The sequence below is a fragment of the Salvelinus sp. IW2-2015 genome, linkage group LG28 (assembly GCF_002910315.2).
Source record: "Salvelinus sp. IW2-2015 linkage group LG28, ASM291031v2, whole genome shotgun sequence".
In the NCBI taxonomy this organism is placed as follows: Eukaryota; Metazoa; Chordata; class Actinopteri; order Salmoniformes; family Salmonidae; genus Salvelinus; species Salvelinus sp. IW2-2015.
In genome coordinates, this window is record NC_036868.1 from 16,827,476 (window position 1) to 16,844,525 (window position 17,050).

The following is a 17,050-nucleotide window of genomic DNA, read 5'->3' on the forward strand; positions in this document are numbered from 1 at the left end:
TGTTTAGTTGGTCAGGGCGTGAGTTGGGGTGGGCATTCTATGTTACGTGTTTCTATGTTTAGGTTCATTGTTTGTTAGCCTTATATGGTTCTCAATCAGGGACAGGTGTTATTCATTTCCTCTGATTGAGAATCATATATAGGTAGGCTGTTTCACTCTGTTTGTTTGTGGGTGGTTGTCTCCTGTGTCTGTATGTTCGTACCACACGGGACTGTATCGTTTGTTTGTAGTCTATACCTGTTCGTGCGTTCTTCGTTATATGTAAGTTCTCAAGTCCAGGTCTGTCTACATCGTTTAWTTGTTTTGTATTTYTCTAGTGTTATTCGTGTTTCGTCGTTTTCATTTAATAAATTATGTCTACCATCAACGCTGCGCTTTGGTCCAATCCCTACTCCTCCTCTTCAGACGAAGAGGAGGAGAACGACMGTTACAGGTGGAGCATGAACTCTGCCCGGCACAAGGAAATCACATTTGTGCAAAATCTGTAGCGTAAGCTTTCATTTGTAAAATAAAAACCATAAAGCCAAGTAAGATGTCTCTTATCGTTCGCATCGCTGAGCCAATCTTATTCTTTAACAACACTGCCACCTACTGGTGCCCTATCTTCTAACAACTATCACATCAGTTTGTCTTTCCTCACCACCTGGTAGTATTTCACAGCCTTTTATTGGGTGGCATGTAGCTTACTTCATTATTTAATGGTCCAGTCATCCATGGCGATTATTTGATAGATAGATAGACACAGCTTTATTTATCTCCCTCAAGCTCTTTGACAGAAACTGAAATCAAGAATAATCCATACATCTAATTTGCCCAATAACAAATACAAATGTAATAAGAAACTGAAGAATTTATTAGCTCTATACTCAATATGGCCATCCATCTTTATAGTATGCTTTTACCACACTCAGACAGTTAGATTTTGGCAAATTCTCCTCCCTGTATCCTATTTAATATCCTCCATTTTGTTCACTCTACTCTTGGGATTCAGAAAATATCAACAATGGGACTGAGGCACAACCGCACCATTGATTCTCTTCCACATCTGTGTGTGAGATAACATGAATCCGCTTTTGTCTGGGCCAGAATCACTGTCAGGCTAGATCTACATCCCACTGCTGACCAGGGAAATTTCTAGGATTTGAAGACATTGGGGGCTTAGCCCAAAACCAGTAGGGGGGTCCGGAGACGTCCTTCCCCAGCAAGAGAAAAGGATTTTCAACAGCTAAATGCATGAATTTGGTGCACTTTGAGATGAACATTGAGAGATTAGATCTTTTTCAGGAAACTTGCACTTGCCACAGCAGACACTGCCAGTACTCAATTACAGTAGCTACTTTGGGTCTCTCTATTCTGGAACACTCTMTATTCTGGAACACATACAGTACCAGTCAAAAGTTTGGACACACCTACTCAGAGTCTTTCTTGATTTTTACTATTTTCTACATTGTATAATAATAGTGAAGACATCCAAACTATGAAATAACACATATGGAGTCATGTGGTAACCAAAAAAGTGTTATAAACAAATTAAAATATATTTTATACTGAGATTCTTAGCCACCCTTTGCCTTGACAGCTTTGCACACTCTTGGCATTCTCTCAACCAGCTTCATGAGATAGTCGCCTGGAGTGCATTTCAATTAACAGGTGTGCCTTGTTAAAAGTTGATTTGTGGAAAGTCTTTCCTTCTGGCAAGAACAGCTCAAATAAGCAAAGAGAAACGACAGTCCATCATTACTTTAAGACATTAAGGTCAGTCAATCTGGAAAATGTCAAGAACTTTGAAAGTTTCTTGAAATGCAGGCGCAAAAATCATCAAGCGCTATGATGAAATTGGCTCTCATGAGGAACGCCACAGGAAAGAAAGACCAAATAAATGCTTAACAGAGTTCAAGTAACAGACACATCTCAACATCAACTCTTCAGAGAAGACTGCGTGAATCAGGCCTTCATGGTCGAATTGCTGCAAAGAAACAGAAAACAACTACTAAAAGGACACCAATAATAAGAAGAGACTTGCTTGGGCCAAGAACATGAGCAATGGACATTTGACTGTGGAAATCTGTCCTTGAGTCTAAATTTGAGATTTTTGGTTGCAACCGCCGTGTCTTTGTGAAACGCAGGTAGGTGAATGGATGATCTACGCATGTGTGGTTCCCACCGTGAAGCATGGAGGAGGAGGTGTGATGGTGTGGGGGTGCTTTGCTCTTGACACTGCCTGTGATTTATTTAGAATTCAAGGCATACTTAACCATCATGGCTACCACAGCATTCTGCAGTGATACGCCATCCCATCTGGTTTGCCTTAGTGGGACTATCATTTGTTTTTCAACAGGACAATGACCCAACACCACTCCAGGCTGTGTAAGGGCTATTTTACCTAGAAGGAGAGTGATGAAGTGCTGCATCAGATAACCTGGCCTCCACAATCACCCACACTCACACAATTGAGATGGTTTGGGATGAGTTGGATCACAGATGAAGGAAAAGCAGCCAACAAGTGCTCAGGATATGTGGGAACTCCTTCAAGACGAGGTACGATCACAAATATCCTATCAATGGGACATCAAACCTGTGATATCCTATGTTTCACGGAATCGTGGCTGAATGACGACATGGATATTCAGCAGCGGGATATACGCTGCACCAAATAGAACAGCACACTCCGGTAAGACGAGGGGGGGGCGGTCTGTGCATATTTGTAAACAACAGCTGGTGCACGAAATCTAAGGAAGTCTCTAGATTTTGCTCGCCTGAAGTAGAGTATATTGTGATAAATTGCAGGCCACACTACTTGCCTAGAGAGTTTTCAGCTATACTTTTCGTGGCTGTTTATTTACCACCACAGACAGATCCTGGCACTAAGACCCCACTCAGTCAGCTGTATAAATAAGCAAACAGGAAACCACTCACCCAGAGGTGGCGCTCCTAATGGCCGGAGACTTTAATGCAGGGAATCTTAAATCAGTTCTACCTAATTTCTATCAACATGTTAAATGTGCAACCAGAGGGAAAACAATTCTAGGTCACCTGTACTCCACACACAGAGACGCGTACAAAGCTCTCCCTCTCCCTCCATTTGGTAAATCCGACCACAACTCCATCCTCCTGATTCCTGCTTACAAGCAAAAATTTAAGCAGGAAGCACCAGTGACTCGGTCTATAAAAAAAGTGGTCAGATGAAGCAGATGCTAAACTACAGGACTGTTTTGCTATCGCAGACTGGAACATGTTCTGCCCTCTCCACCACTGCCTGCTTGTGCTCAACCTGGTAGCTTTTTTTGCCTCTCTTTCGGAAGAAGTTCTGAATAGCCATATGCTTTGTGCTATACTACAGACAGGCGTTTTGTTGATTGATGACATTGACGTCTAACCAGGGACGTATCACAGCATCTACCGTGTCACTCCAAAGGCTTCTTGCAGTGCCTACTACTGGGTTTCCATTATGTAACACAGCCACAAAGTCAGAATCCACAGCCACAAAGTTAAAATTGGCTACACAAATGTGCTTTGTGGTCTTAATTCAAGGTTAGGGTTAGGCATAAGGTTAGCCGTGTGGTTACGGTTAGGTTTAAAATCTGATTTAAAAAATATAAATTGTGGAAATGGGCGGGGTTTAGCCATATTTATGACTTTGTTAAGTAGTGACAACCCTACTACATTTAAGCAGATGCGTTTATCAACTAGGGTTAAATTCCTTGCTCAAGGGCACATCAACAGCTTTTTCCCTTAATCAGAGCAGAGATTTGAACCAGCAACCTTCAGGTTACTGGCCCAACACTCTTAACTGCTAGGCTACCTGCCTAACACGGTATTCTGTATTGTTTATTTTTGTCATAAGTTTGTCAGTAAACATTTTTTTTCTTATATACTGAATAGCGCAAGTGATCTGTGGTTATGGAAACTCATATCAGACTGAAAAAATCTATATAAAATCTATATATTTTTGACCATCAAAAGGTTCAGGGCTGGACCGAAAACATCCGGGGCTGAAGCCACTACTGCTGACTCATTCAAACCCACAGCTGTTCTTGACAGTTCTCCCTTTTAGCAGTCTCCTTCACAGGCGTGGTAGAAGCCTGTGCATGGCATAGGTTATCCTTTAGCAAACCTCCACTGTTCCAAAAACATTTGCTGTATTTGTTGACATGGTCATTGTATTGTAATAATTAATCCACGCTACAGTCTTATCATCATCTGGGTTCGCTTAATTTTCCGTTCTTTAAAAATCGAAATAAAGGTAACTGATTAAGGGTTATAGTCTGTTTTTATCGACTTAGTTAAATGCCGGATGTGTGAGAGATAACGATTGCAGTCAGCATGACTCAATGTTTGCACACCCACGGCTGAAAAATCTATTCAGCTTTAATCAAATTTGGAAGCTAAACTATTGTACCTTTTGGAGGAGCATTGAAACGAAAGTTCCAAATACAGATCCCATCACAGGCTGTATAAGAGCAGCATTCTTCAATATATCATGGGTTAGGACAACCACATAAAACATTTATATTTGGAGAGTCATGTTTTCTCTTGTTACCCAGTCTGCCTGTGTGATTGACTGACTTTGAACTTGAATCGTCTGTGTGCCCCAAGAATGTGTTAACCCGCTGAGCTAAAGCATTGTGGCCCACTCCTTATCATTGATCAGTTTACTGTTTTAAGGAGAACGGCAAGGTGCCTAAGTAGGCCTATGCTTTGAGGGACATCTTCCTGTAATGTGCATTAACTGACCCAGTCGCAACAAAATGATTATCCATTATCACAACTGACATAAGCATGTTTGTATATGAGCTAGGTTTACACTGGCAGGTAGCCTGTAGCAACAGGATAGAGTGTACCTTACGGACTGTTGAGATGATGATTGCTTCTTTCTGACTATCTATCATTAAAGGTGGGTGTCTATCTATGCATGGTTGGCATTCCAATGACAGSTGGTAATACCGGAAATGCATTGGGCGTGGTACATACAAGCATGGCCGTAACCAAGGTCTGAGTTTTAGTGAGGTCCAGACAGGTGGCTCACTAAAGCTCATTTACTGCATTTCTATATCATTTAAAAMCTCTAAAATGCTATTTGGAGAACAGAAAAAACAAGCAAAAATAACCCCAGCAATTATCACATTGGTTGCTGGAGCTTCATTCACCTCAGTCGATCTACAAACACATAKCCTATTWGCTATACAATTAGCCCCTACACATGAACTCACATTAACTCAGCACCGGGATTAAAAAATATAATTTAATTATACATAGAGGGATCTGTTAGCAAAAAAACGATTTAATTAACAAAAAGTTAACAAATTAGTTAGCTCTACATAACTTTTTGTTGCAGTTTTACAGCAAATTTCCTTGCAATTCTACACATTTTGCCATGAYTTATGCAATGTTAATATGATATGTGAGTGAGAGTAACTAACAAAATAAATTTGGGCCCCCTGGAGTTCAGGGCCCATGGACACATGCCCTGCGTGCCCGATCGGTAATTGGCCCATGATTACTACTAGTTTAGATTGCTGGCTAGACTAATTTACTAATCTAAAAATTGTTTACTGACATGGACTAATTACGTGACAGTCAGTGAGTGACATACAGGTTTAACATGAGGAAAACTGCTGAAAATTCAAAAAAATGACAGCGCTCCGGACCTCGRTGTCCTCATATGTAGTTATAACYCTGCGTACAAGGCATGTCAGGTAAGGAGAGCACATCGCCTGCATGAGCATGTATAGACTTGTTTTGAAATGTCTGTTCTCACTTTACCCTCCTGTGACCTAGCCTGGGTGGATTTGACTATCAGACGGCTTTACTTTTCATGTAGACCTAGACACTTCACCCTTTATCTTAACCTATACAACCCATACTTCTCCAGCTAGAATAATGTTGAAGACATCCTTATAGACATTTAAAACTTTTCAAGTGTACTCCTACACTTAACATGCAACTGTGTGAATAGTGAGGTCAAGCACCAGGGGTAAAATTATTTTTATCTTGGATATTCGATTTTCTCTTGTCAATAGCTATTGAACCAAGCATGCCATGACTATGAAGATGGTATATTCTGAATCAGGGGTTGATGGAAAACAATCTACCTTTATTTGTGTGAAAATAAATTAAATACGATTTTGGATTTCAATCTTCAATAGCTCTTACAGAAAATTGTGGCATGACTATGAGAATGATATATTCTCAATCAGGGGAGGATAGAGAAAAATTCCCAGCTTTTTTGTTGTTGATGTTGAAATGTCGTTATTGTGTTATTTGTATGGCTTTCAATTTTCAATAGCGCTTACACAAAGCATGGCATGACTATGAAAATTATATATTCTGAATCGGGAGGATGGAGAAATATCCTGCTGCTTTATTTTGTTGTTGAAATTCATATACAGTACCGGTCAAAAGTTTTAGAACACCTACTAATTCAAGGGTTTTTCTTTATGTTTGACTGTTTTCTACATTGTAGAATAATAGTGAAGACATCAAAACTATGAAATAACACATATGGAAGCATGTAGTAACCAAAACAAGTGTTAAACAAATCAAGATATATTTTATATTTGAGATTCTTTAAATAGCCACTCTTTACCTTGATGACAGCTTTGCACACTCTTGGCATTCTCTCAACCAGCTTCATGAGGTAGTCACATGGAATGCATTTCAATTACAGGTGTGCCTTCTTAAAAAGAGAGGGCACGTTAAAAAGTTAATTTGTGGAATTTCTTTCCTTCTTAATGCATTTGAGCCAATCAGTTGTGTTGTGACAAGGTAGGGGTGGTATACAGAAGTTAGCCCTATTTGGTCAAATAGGACCAAGTCCAAGTCCAAGTCCATATCATGGCAAGAACAGCTCAAATAAGCAAAGAGAAACAGCAGTCCATCATTACTTTAAGACATCAACATCAGTCAATACGGAAAATGTTAAGAAYTTTGAAAGTTTCCTCAAGTGCAGTCGCAAAAAMCATCAAGTGCTATGATGAAACTGGCTCTCATGAGGACCGCCACAGGAAACGAAGACCCAGAGTTACCTCTGCTGCAGAGGATAAGTTCATTAGAGTTACCAGCTTCAGAAATTGCAGCCCAAATAAATGCTTCACAGAGTTCAAGTAACAGACACATCTCAACATCAACTGTTCAGAGGAGACTGTGTGAATCAGGCCTTCACGGTCGTATTGCTGTAAAGAAACCACTACTAAGGACAGCAGGGGCGGCAGGTAGCCTCGTGGTTAGAGCGTTGGGCCAGTAACCGAAAGGTTGCTGGATCGAATTCCTGAGCTGACAAGGTAAACATCTGTCGTTCTGCCCCTGAGCAAGGCAGTTAACCCACTGTTTCCTGGGAGCTGAAGACGTGGATGTCAATTAAGGCAGGCTCCTGCACCTCTCTGATTTAGAGGGGTTATGTTAAATGCGGAAGACACATTTCAGTTGTACAACTGACTATCCTTTCCCAATAATAAGAAGCGTCTTGCTTGAGCCAAGAAACATGAGCAATGGACATTAGACTGGTGTAAATTTGGTCTCGAGTCCAAATTGGCGATTTTTGGATCCAACCGTGTCTTTGTAACTTTGCAAAAATCAGAAACTTTCTGTCCAAAAATGATGCAGAAAAATGTATCCATGCTTTTGTCACTTCTAATTTTGTCACTTCATGCTTTTGTCACTTCTCTTCTGACCAAGGCCCTTCTCCCCCGATTGCTCAGTTTGGCCGGGCGGCCAGCTCTAGGAAGGGTCTAGGTAGTTCCAAACTTCTTCCATTTAAGAATGATGGAGGCCACTGTGTTCATGGGAACCTTCAATGCTGCAGAAATGTTTTGGTACCCTTCCCCCACAATCCTGTCTCGGAGCTCTATAGACACTTCCTTCAACCTCATGGCTTGGTTTTTGCTCTGACATGCACTGTCACCTGTGGGACATTATATAGACAGGTGTGTGCCTTTCCAAATTATGTCCAATCAATTGAATTTACCACAGGTGGACTACAATCAAGTTGTAGAAACATCTCAAGTATGATCAATGGAAACAGGATGCACCTGAGTTCAATTTCGAAATCTCATAGCAAAGGGTCTGAATACCTATGTAACAAAGGTATTTCTGTTTATTATTTGCAATAAATGTCCCAAAATTTCGAAAAAACGGTTTTTACTTTGTCATTCTGKGGTATTGTGTTTAGATTGATGAGGGGGGAAAAGTATTTAATCCATTTTAGAATGAGGCTGTAACGTAACAAAATATTTTTTTGGGGGGGGCTTTAAACCTTCCATAGGTCTTCCACAGAGACCTATGACAATGAAAATGACATATTCTGAATATGGGGCGGATGGAAAAAAATCCACAGGTGTTTCTTGTTGATGAAATGTCGTTAATTTGTCCCATGTCACAAGTTGTGGAAACTGAAAGCAGCGGCATGGATGGGAGTGACTGAGGTTCGAAGCAGATTGACATAAGGAATAGCTTCGCTGCACTGATGCCTGATCTACCTGCRCCTTCATCGCTGGGACTGCCTGTGTCTGCRACGGCAGTGCTGACTTCAACTACGCTGACTACAGCAGCGGCTTCGTCGTCGAGTTCGGCTCCTTTTGCTCTCTCTGTCTGACGGGGCACTGCCTACTGTGGGAGGTCTGGACCGATCGCCGGGAGCAGCGGGTATATGCTAACCTGCTTCTCATGGGCCCGTGAAAGACTCAACGAATTGTGTGAGGGGTGGGAATTCCCTTCTCCGGCTGTTGTATTGAACAGTTCAATGGCGAGAAATGTCTCAGTCCCTGGAGCAAAAACGTTGTGCTATCCAGGAGCACGAGTACAGAACATTTACATTTTACATTTAAGAGACGCTCTTATCCAGAGCGACTTACAAATTGGAAAGTTCATACATATTCATCCTGGTCCCCCCGTGGGGAATGAACCCACAACCCTGGCGTTGCAAGCGCCATGCTCTACCAACTGAGCCACACAGAACATCAATAAGCTGCTCCCAAATATGTTAAACCAGCATCAGGAAATTCAGTCTTTCATAGTTCATTTGGTATTCAATGACATTACAAAGGGCAGCTAAGAACAGCTGAAGATGTATTTTAAAGAATTGATTGGCTCACTCTGCCATCCCTAAATCGTGGCATTGAACGGTTCAGCAGACTTTTAGCCCTCCTTAAAACCTCTACCGCTTCTCTCTCCCGGATCCGGGATCCTCCTCATSAAAAAAGCTGRCTAGCAYAGCCTAGCCTAACGYGACAGGGATATCATATAATATAATTTTCATRAAATCACAAGTCCAATACAGCAAATKAAAGATAAACATCTTGTGAATCCAGCCATCATTTCCAATTTTTAAAATGTTTTACAGCGAAAACACAATATGTATTTCTATTAGCTAACCACAATAGCAAAAGACTCAAACCGACCATAATTTTCAAAATTTTCACCGCATAGGTAGCTATCACAAAACCGACCAAATAGAGATATAATTGTCACTAACCAAGAAACAACTTCATCAGATTACAGCTTATAACATGTTATACAATACATTTATGTTTTGTTCGAAAATGTGCATATTAGAGTATAAATCATAGTTTACATTGCAGCTACCATCAAAATATCACCAAAGCAGCCAGAATAATTACAGAGAGCAACGTGAAATACCTAAATACTCAGCAAAAACATTTATGAAAAATACATGGTGTACAGCAAATGAAAGATAAACATCTTGTGAATCCAGCCAATATTTCCGATTTTTTAAGTGTTTTACAGCGAAAACACAATATAGCATTTATATAGCTTACTACAATAGTCAAACACACAAATGCATTTATTAGCAGCAAAAGGTAGCGATCGCAAAAACCAGCAAAATATAAAAATGAATCACAACCTTGACCAACTCATCAGATGACAGTCCTATAACATCAGGTTATACAATACACTTATGTTTTGTTCGAAAATGTGCATATTTAGAGCTGCAAACCGTGGTTATACATTGTGAATAAGTAGCATCGATTCACCAGAATGTCCTGAGCTAGTTTGGACACTCACCTAATCTGACCAAAGAACTTATCATAAACTTTCTAAAAAATACATGTTGGACAGCAAATGAAAGATACACTGGTTCTTAATGCAACCGCCTGGTAGATTTTTAAAAATAATTTACCATAACAAACAGCTTACGTTATAGCGGAGACAGCGCCCGCTGTCACGTTCCTGACCTTATTTCCCTTGTTTTGTATTTATTTAGTATGGTCAGGGCGTGAGTTGGGGCTGCCGTTACACCCGCCAAAACGGCGGATAATAGGACTCAACATTTTCACAGAAATACGAATTAACCTCATAAATTGTTCTTACTTTTGCTGAGCTTCCATCAGAATCTTGTACAAGGAGTCCTTGGTCAAGAATAAATCGTTTTTGGTTTTAGAATGTCCTTCTCTCCTGTCGAATTCGCTCCACAAGGCTAGCCAATGTTGATGACGTTCCCAATTTCTCTCAACGCAGAGAACGGAAAACTCCAAAAGTCCCATTAAACGTTGAATAAACTGATGAAACTCGGTTGAAAAAACCTACTTTATGATGTTTTTCTAATATGTATCAAATAAAAAACACAACGGAGATATTAGCCGTGTATACCGAACGCTTATCATAAGACATACGGGAGGGCTTCCACGCGTGCCTCTGGGACACGTCATTCCAAGAGCTCTTGTTTGACCTCAGATCAAGCTAGACACCCCATTCCACCTTCCACTGCCTGTTGACATCTAGTGGAAGGCGTATGCAGTGCATGCATATCCATAAATATAAGGCAATTCAATAGGCAGGCCCTGGAACAGAGCATCGTTTTCAGATTTTTCACTTCCTGTCTGGAAGTTTGCTGCAAAATKAGTTCTGTTTTACTCACAGATATAATTCAAACAGTTTTAGAAACTTGAGAGTGTTTTCTATCCAATAGTAATAATAATATGAATATTGTACGATCTAGAATAGAGTACGAGGCAGTTAAATTTGGGCACGATTTTTTCCAAAGTGGAAACAGCGCCCCCATATTGACAAGAACTGGCTATGAGACTATTGCAGCTCTGCGGGTGTTACATTTATTGACACTTTTGATACCTTCTGGAAACAAAGCTCATGTTATAAGGAGGATGGKATCCACCCACATCATTTGGACTCCTGGATCCTTTCACAGCAATTTAAGGCTGCGTTGAAACAATGACTTATCAATGACACAAGCCCAGCTCATTTAAGCCCTACCATTGTGTCGCTGAGTTGTCATAATGCTTCAGCAAATGTACATTATCCCAGAGGGGCTGGAAGACTTAATGTAAGTACCCTAATGTATGTCCCTCTTACTGTCCTAAATGCCTCTGCTGATCCTACAGCTATTGTATGCAGTAATCACRTGCCTATGAACCAGAGTTATACTGTTGACAATGAGGCGGTGTCCCCTAGCAGGAAGTCCACTGTGTGCAGCTCRCCCTGCACTAACATAAATAACCTGAGCATGTCTACCTCTGCTAAGCTTCCCAGTAAAGCAATAAAARCAGAAAAGTGCTAAAAATAGCCCAYATTAACATATGTAACTTAAGAAACAAGGTTCATTAAATCAATAATTTGCTAGTAACAGATGGCATTCATATTCTGATTATCTCTGAGACTCAATTACTAAATTTAAACATCAGCTATCTGAGCAGCTAACAGATCGCTGCAGCTGTACATAGTACTTCTGTAAATAGCCCACCCAATCTACCTACCTCATCCCCATATTGTTCTAATTTACTTTTCTGCTCTTTTGCACACCAGTATCTCTACTTGCACATCATCATCTGCWCATTTATCACTCTTTATCACTTTATCACAGTGTTAATCTGCTAAATTATAATTACTTCGCTACTATGGCCAATTTATTGCTTACCTCCTCACGYCATTTGCATACACTGTATATAGACTTTCTTTTTTCTCTATTGTGTTATTGACTGTACTCTTGTTTATTCCATGTGTAACTCTGTGTTGTTTTATGTGTCGAACTGCTTTGCTTTATCTTGGCCAGGTCACAGTTGCAAATGAGAACTTGTTCTCAACTAGCCTACCTGGTTAAATAAAGGTGAAATAAAATAAAATAAAAAGAAATGAGGCAAAAGAAATGGCAACTAATTCTGGCTGCACAACCGAATGGCTAACATACTGCAAATTGAGAAATCATGTGACTAAACTGAATAAAAAGAAGAAGAAACTACACCATGAAACAAAGATAAATTACGTAAAGAATGATAGTTAAACGCATTGGAGCACCTTAAATGAAATTTTGGGCAAAAAGGCAAACTCCGCTCCGACAACTTAGATGGAAAATTACTGAGGATAATAGCGGACGATATTGCCACTCCTTTTTGCCATATCTTYAATTTAAGCCTACTAGAAAGTGTGTACCCTCAGGCCTGGAGGGAAGCAAAAGTAATTCCCCTACCTAAGAATAGTAAAGCCCCTTTTACTGGCTCAAATAGCCAACCAATCAKCCTGTTACCAACCCKTAGTAAACTTTTGGAAAAAATGGTGTTTGACCAGATACAATGCTATTTTACAGTAAACAAATTGACAACAGACTTTCAGCACGCTTATAGGGAAGGACATTCAACAAGCACAGCACTTACACARCGATTGGCTGAGAGAAAATGATGATAAAAAGATTKTGGGGGCTGTTTTGTTAGACTTCAGTGCAGCTTTTGACATTATCCATCAAAGTCTACTGCTGGAAAAACGTATGTGTTATGGCTTTACACCCCCTGCTATATTGTGGATGAAGAGTAACCTGTCTAACAGGACACAGAGGGTGTTCTTTACTGGAAGCCTCTCCAACACAATCCAGGTAGAATCAGGAAATCCCCACTACAGCTGTCTAGGCCCTTACTTTTTTCAATCTTTACTAAACGACATGCCACTGGCTTTGAGTAAGTCCAGTGTGTCTGTGTATGTGGATTAMTCAACACTATATACGTCAGCTACTACAGCGACTGAAATGACTGCAACACTTAACAAAGAGTTGCAGTTGGTTTCAGAATGGGTGGCAATGAATAAGTTAATTCTAAATAGTTTAACTTAAAGCATTGTATTTGGGACAAATCATTCACTAAACCCTAAACCTCAACTAAAGGTTTAGGGTTGTAGGGTTGTTTAGGGTTGTAATGAATAATGTGGAAATTGAGCAAGATGAGGTGACATATTGATACAACAGTCTGTCCATAATAAAGCACTGCTCTGCCTTCTTAACAGCAAGGCAGGTCCTACAGGCCCTGGTTTTGTCACACCTGGACTACTGTTCAGTCATGTGGACATGTGCCACAAATAGGGACGTAGGTAAATTGCAATTGGCTCAGAACAGGGCAGGAAGAGTAGCAGCTAATAGGGATCCAAAATAAATACATMATACAAAATGAGACATTCTGAATCAGGGAAGAATGGGGAAAAATTCACTTTAGTTTTAATTCTATATTTTTTTATATATTTTTTTCTCTTTCGGCTTTCAACCTTCAATAGAACTTACATAAATCGTGCCATGACTATGCAAATTGTATATTCTGAATCAGGGGAAGATGAAGGCGTTTTTGGGGGGGTTTAAGATTGTTGCTGCTAGTTAGTACACTGTTGTAGTAAAGCTTGAGTTAGCTTGTTCCACAATAGGTGCATCCAATATTTATTTGGCCCTAGACATGCATTGCACCTCTCAGGCTAATGTGACTGTTTCGTCTAACTTGGCATGGAAATATGATGACATTGCTAAAGTAGGCAAATAATTAGTAGGAAACAACTTATCCATATTATGATGAGATCAAATATTAGGTACGAATATCCAATATGAAACAAATTTTCCCTCAGTTAAACAACCCTGTTCATATTACCTAGTCTAGAACATTTGAGAAGATGAATGATATGACAAGAGTATTGAGACATTGAACAACTAAGAGGACGACTGGTCCGGACTGGTCCATTTCGCTGAATTCATCAACATCCAGATGTGTGGGTGAGGAGGCGGAGCTATGTTACTCTCTACCCTCAGAATTTTCGTCACGCGCAGTCCGTGAGATGCAGAGATCAGCGCAGCAGGGTTTGGATACAACAGTCTGTCTATATTCCATAGTTTCTACTAGAACRCAGGAATTGTAGGAAAGCGGCTACTTTTCGATATAAGTGTTGCCTTCGATTTGCTGTGGAATTCGTCCTTCGTGCAGCCTAAGGGACTCAGTAACGTAAGAGTAACACATTTCATAATGAGGACTTTATGGGAAAAAATGGTAACATCTGTAATTTGTTCAACTTAAGCACYTGGACGGAGAGAACCACATCACTCATTAACAATAACTTTTTGTCCAACATAAGATAGTTGCATACTGTATCATGATGCGAATTCTATTGTCTTGCTCGTTCATAGCCTGGGCAAACAACCTAGACTCAGGGGTAGACGTAACATAGTAAATGTTAATCCGGGATACATACTCCAATTAGTATGATGCTGTGTGTTAAATTCCATTGGTACTAATTTGATGACGTCCATCATCAATTTCGTTTGGTATGTTATGAATTGCAATTCGTTAAGAATTTGCAAAAACGTATGATTTGTTACAAATCCAATTTGTTACAAATCCAATTTGTTGTAGCTGTCATTAGTTAGGGTGGCTAGATTGCTAACGCTGCATTAGCAAAGTGGTTAACTTTAACTAGGCTAGGGGTTAAGGTTACGGGTCAAGGGTTAGGAGTTAGGTTTAAGGGTTAAGGTTATGGTTAGCTAACATGCTAAGTAGTCACAAAGTAGCTCAAAAGTAGTAAATAGTTACAAAGTTGCAAATTAGCTAAAATGCTAAATTAGCTAAAAGTTGTCTGTGATGTGATTCAAACACGAACCATTGGGTTGCTAGACGTTCACCGTTATACTGTATATGCCTATCCTGACCAACCACCTTACTTTCATTTTTTGCCTTAGGTAACCTTCCGTCTTATGTAACCAAATCTAACATATTATACTAATTTGAGTGTGTTAGATGTACATGTATTATGTSACATCTAGTGTGAGAGACCAGGCTGGGGCAAATGTGAAGTTCCAATGCCAACCTTCAATGTTCTGCCACTTTTGTGTCAGGCTTGTGAAGATGGCAATGGGCACAATGCGTCACAAGGTATCCTATTTCTTTACTAATAATTTACCAATTGGTAGTAAAGATAAAAATATATGTACAAATGTTAGTATGGGATTCTGTCTGTTCCTAGAGAACTGGCATTGCACTTCACATTTGGTGATTGTTAGCCATATCTTTGACTAAGAAGAGATACAAAGAACTCAGGTTATAAAATGTATTTTCTTTTTAGTCATAGATATGGCTAGGTGATAGTGTGACGTGTATGTCTGTTTAATGACTGGATTATGTAAGTGGGCTATGTCCACTGAACTCTAGAGGGACTCATTTGTTCCTATGGCGATGTATTGTTTACATGTGTGAGTGACACAGAGGGACGGACACAAGAGGGCGGTCAGTGCCACCATGGCATGCCCATCTCACATACACAGCTGACCATGACAGTCTGGTGTTTCTACAGGCACATAGGCTTTACAGATCAGATGAGAAGGGGTGTGTGCGTTATGTGTTGTATGCAGTTGTGCATGCGGCACAACCATGCGTTCTGTAAACAAAATAAAACACTGCCACACAAATGCGGCCAATTAGATGTATGTGTTTGATTCAAAATCAATGATGTAGATCATTGATCGGATTTGATCAGAAGACAAAGGTCACTTCATTCACTGAACTGCTCTTGTTTGATGTTGCTGTTAATAAGACAGAATGGCCCATTAGTTTAGAATGAAATTCGATAGGTTTAAGAAGGCTATACGATTTATTTACATAGGGACTATGCTATTTAGGAAGCTCAAGACAAATGGGTGTTTAAGCACAGTTACATACAGAATCATATTTGTGTTGTGTTGGCTAGTGAGGCACGGGTTGACTCATACCCTGCAGTTCCCGCGGTTATATCCACTGGGCAGATGGGTTTAGGGTCATTTAATATTGTGTGGATGAAGGGCGGATTGAAAAAGAGAAAAAAATACCTTAAAAAATCCATAAATGTATAATTATTGGGCAATTTATATCTATAGGCTACATTTAGGTTTTTCTTAAATTATTTTAGGCTAAATGGCATTAGTGCGTAAGCCTATAAGCKTTAGGGCCTAACTGTAGGCGTGCCAAATAGTCTACACGCCAATCGCCACATGTTTTTGGGAATGGCGTCAATCCACGGAGGCAAAATGGACAATGTCGCAATTTAATTAGAGAAAAGCTGTGAAATGGAGAGTTGAACATAAAGAGGGCAGGAAAAGTAAATGTTTGGGAAAAATTTGGTGAAATGGTAGGCTTAAAGAGGATGATGGCAGTGCCGGCTATGTTAGGCCTATATGTGATGATTGTGAGGAGCTATACAAATTCAACAGTCACAAGATGGGGACTTCAAATAAGGAAATCCAAGGGAACTGTAGCCTACTGTTCAGATGGGTTAAATCTTCAGCTGTCTTTGACTGTAGACTACAGCGCATTTTCTATATTAGTGGGCTAGGGGCCGGGTGCTGGCCTCAGATTTTCACTTTATCACATATAATCTGGTGGTTGAGGATGGGTTATTAGCAATTGTGGAAGGGTGCGGGTGAACAAACAGCTGACCCGGGCAGCACTAGTGTTGGCATGGTGATGCTGACTAACAATCTGCTGACTGGGTCCCGGAGGGTGATGCCCTGGATTTATAGGGAAGAGGAACTGCTAGTGGAGATCCTCTGCTGACAAAGGTGCACATGCAGCTAGCTAGAAGGTCAACAGCTGTTGATTATGTTACTGCTCCCAGGGGCGGACTTAGTGATTTGGAGGCCCTAGGCCGAGGCCAGTCTGAGGCCCCTGCCCATGTCTATTAAACGCATTCATGGCTACTGAACGAAGAGCTTTTCGGAGCCAGCTCTTTTAGATGAATGAACCAAAATGAAAAGGCTAACCGAAAAAAATGTCAAATGCCCTTCACTAGTAAAGGTCTTTGTATCACTACATTG

At 40.2% G+C, this 17,050-nt stretch overlaps 1 protein-coding gene across 4 annotated transcripts in view; it reads left to right on the plus strand.

Annotated features, from left to right (window-relative positions):
- The first annotated feature begins 14,054 nt into the window (after window positions 1-14,054).
- Window positions 14,055-17,050, plus strand: part of LOC111954108 (inverted formin-2) — a 28,113-nt gene continuing 25,117 nt past the window's right edge. For all 4 annotated transcript variants that reach the window (XM_070435752.1, XM_023973605.1, XM_070435753.1 and 1 more), the window contains exon 1: window positions 14,055-14,213. The gene's annotated coding sequence lies outside the window, so the exon portion shown is untranslated. The remainder of the gene's footprint in view (window positions 14,214-17,050) is intronic.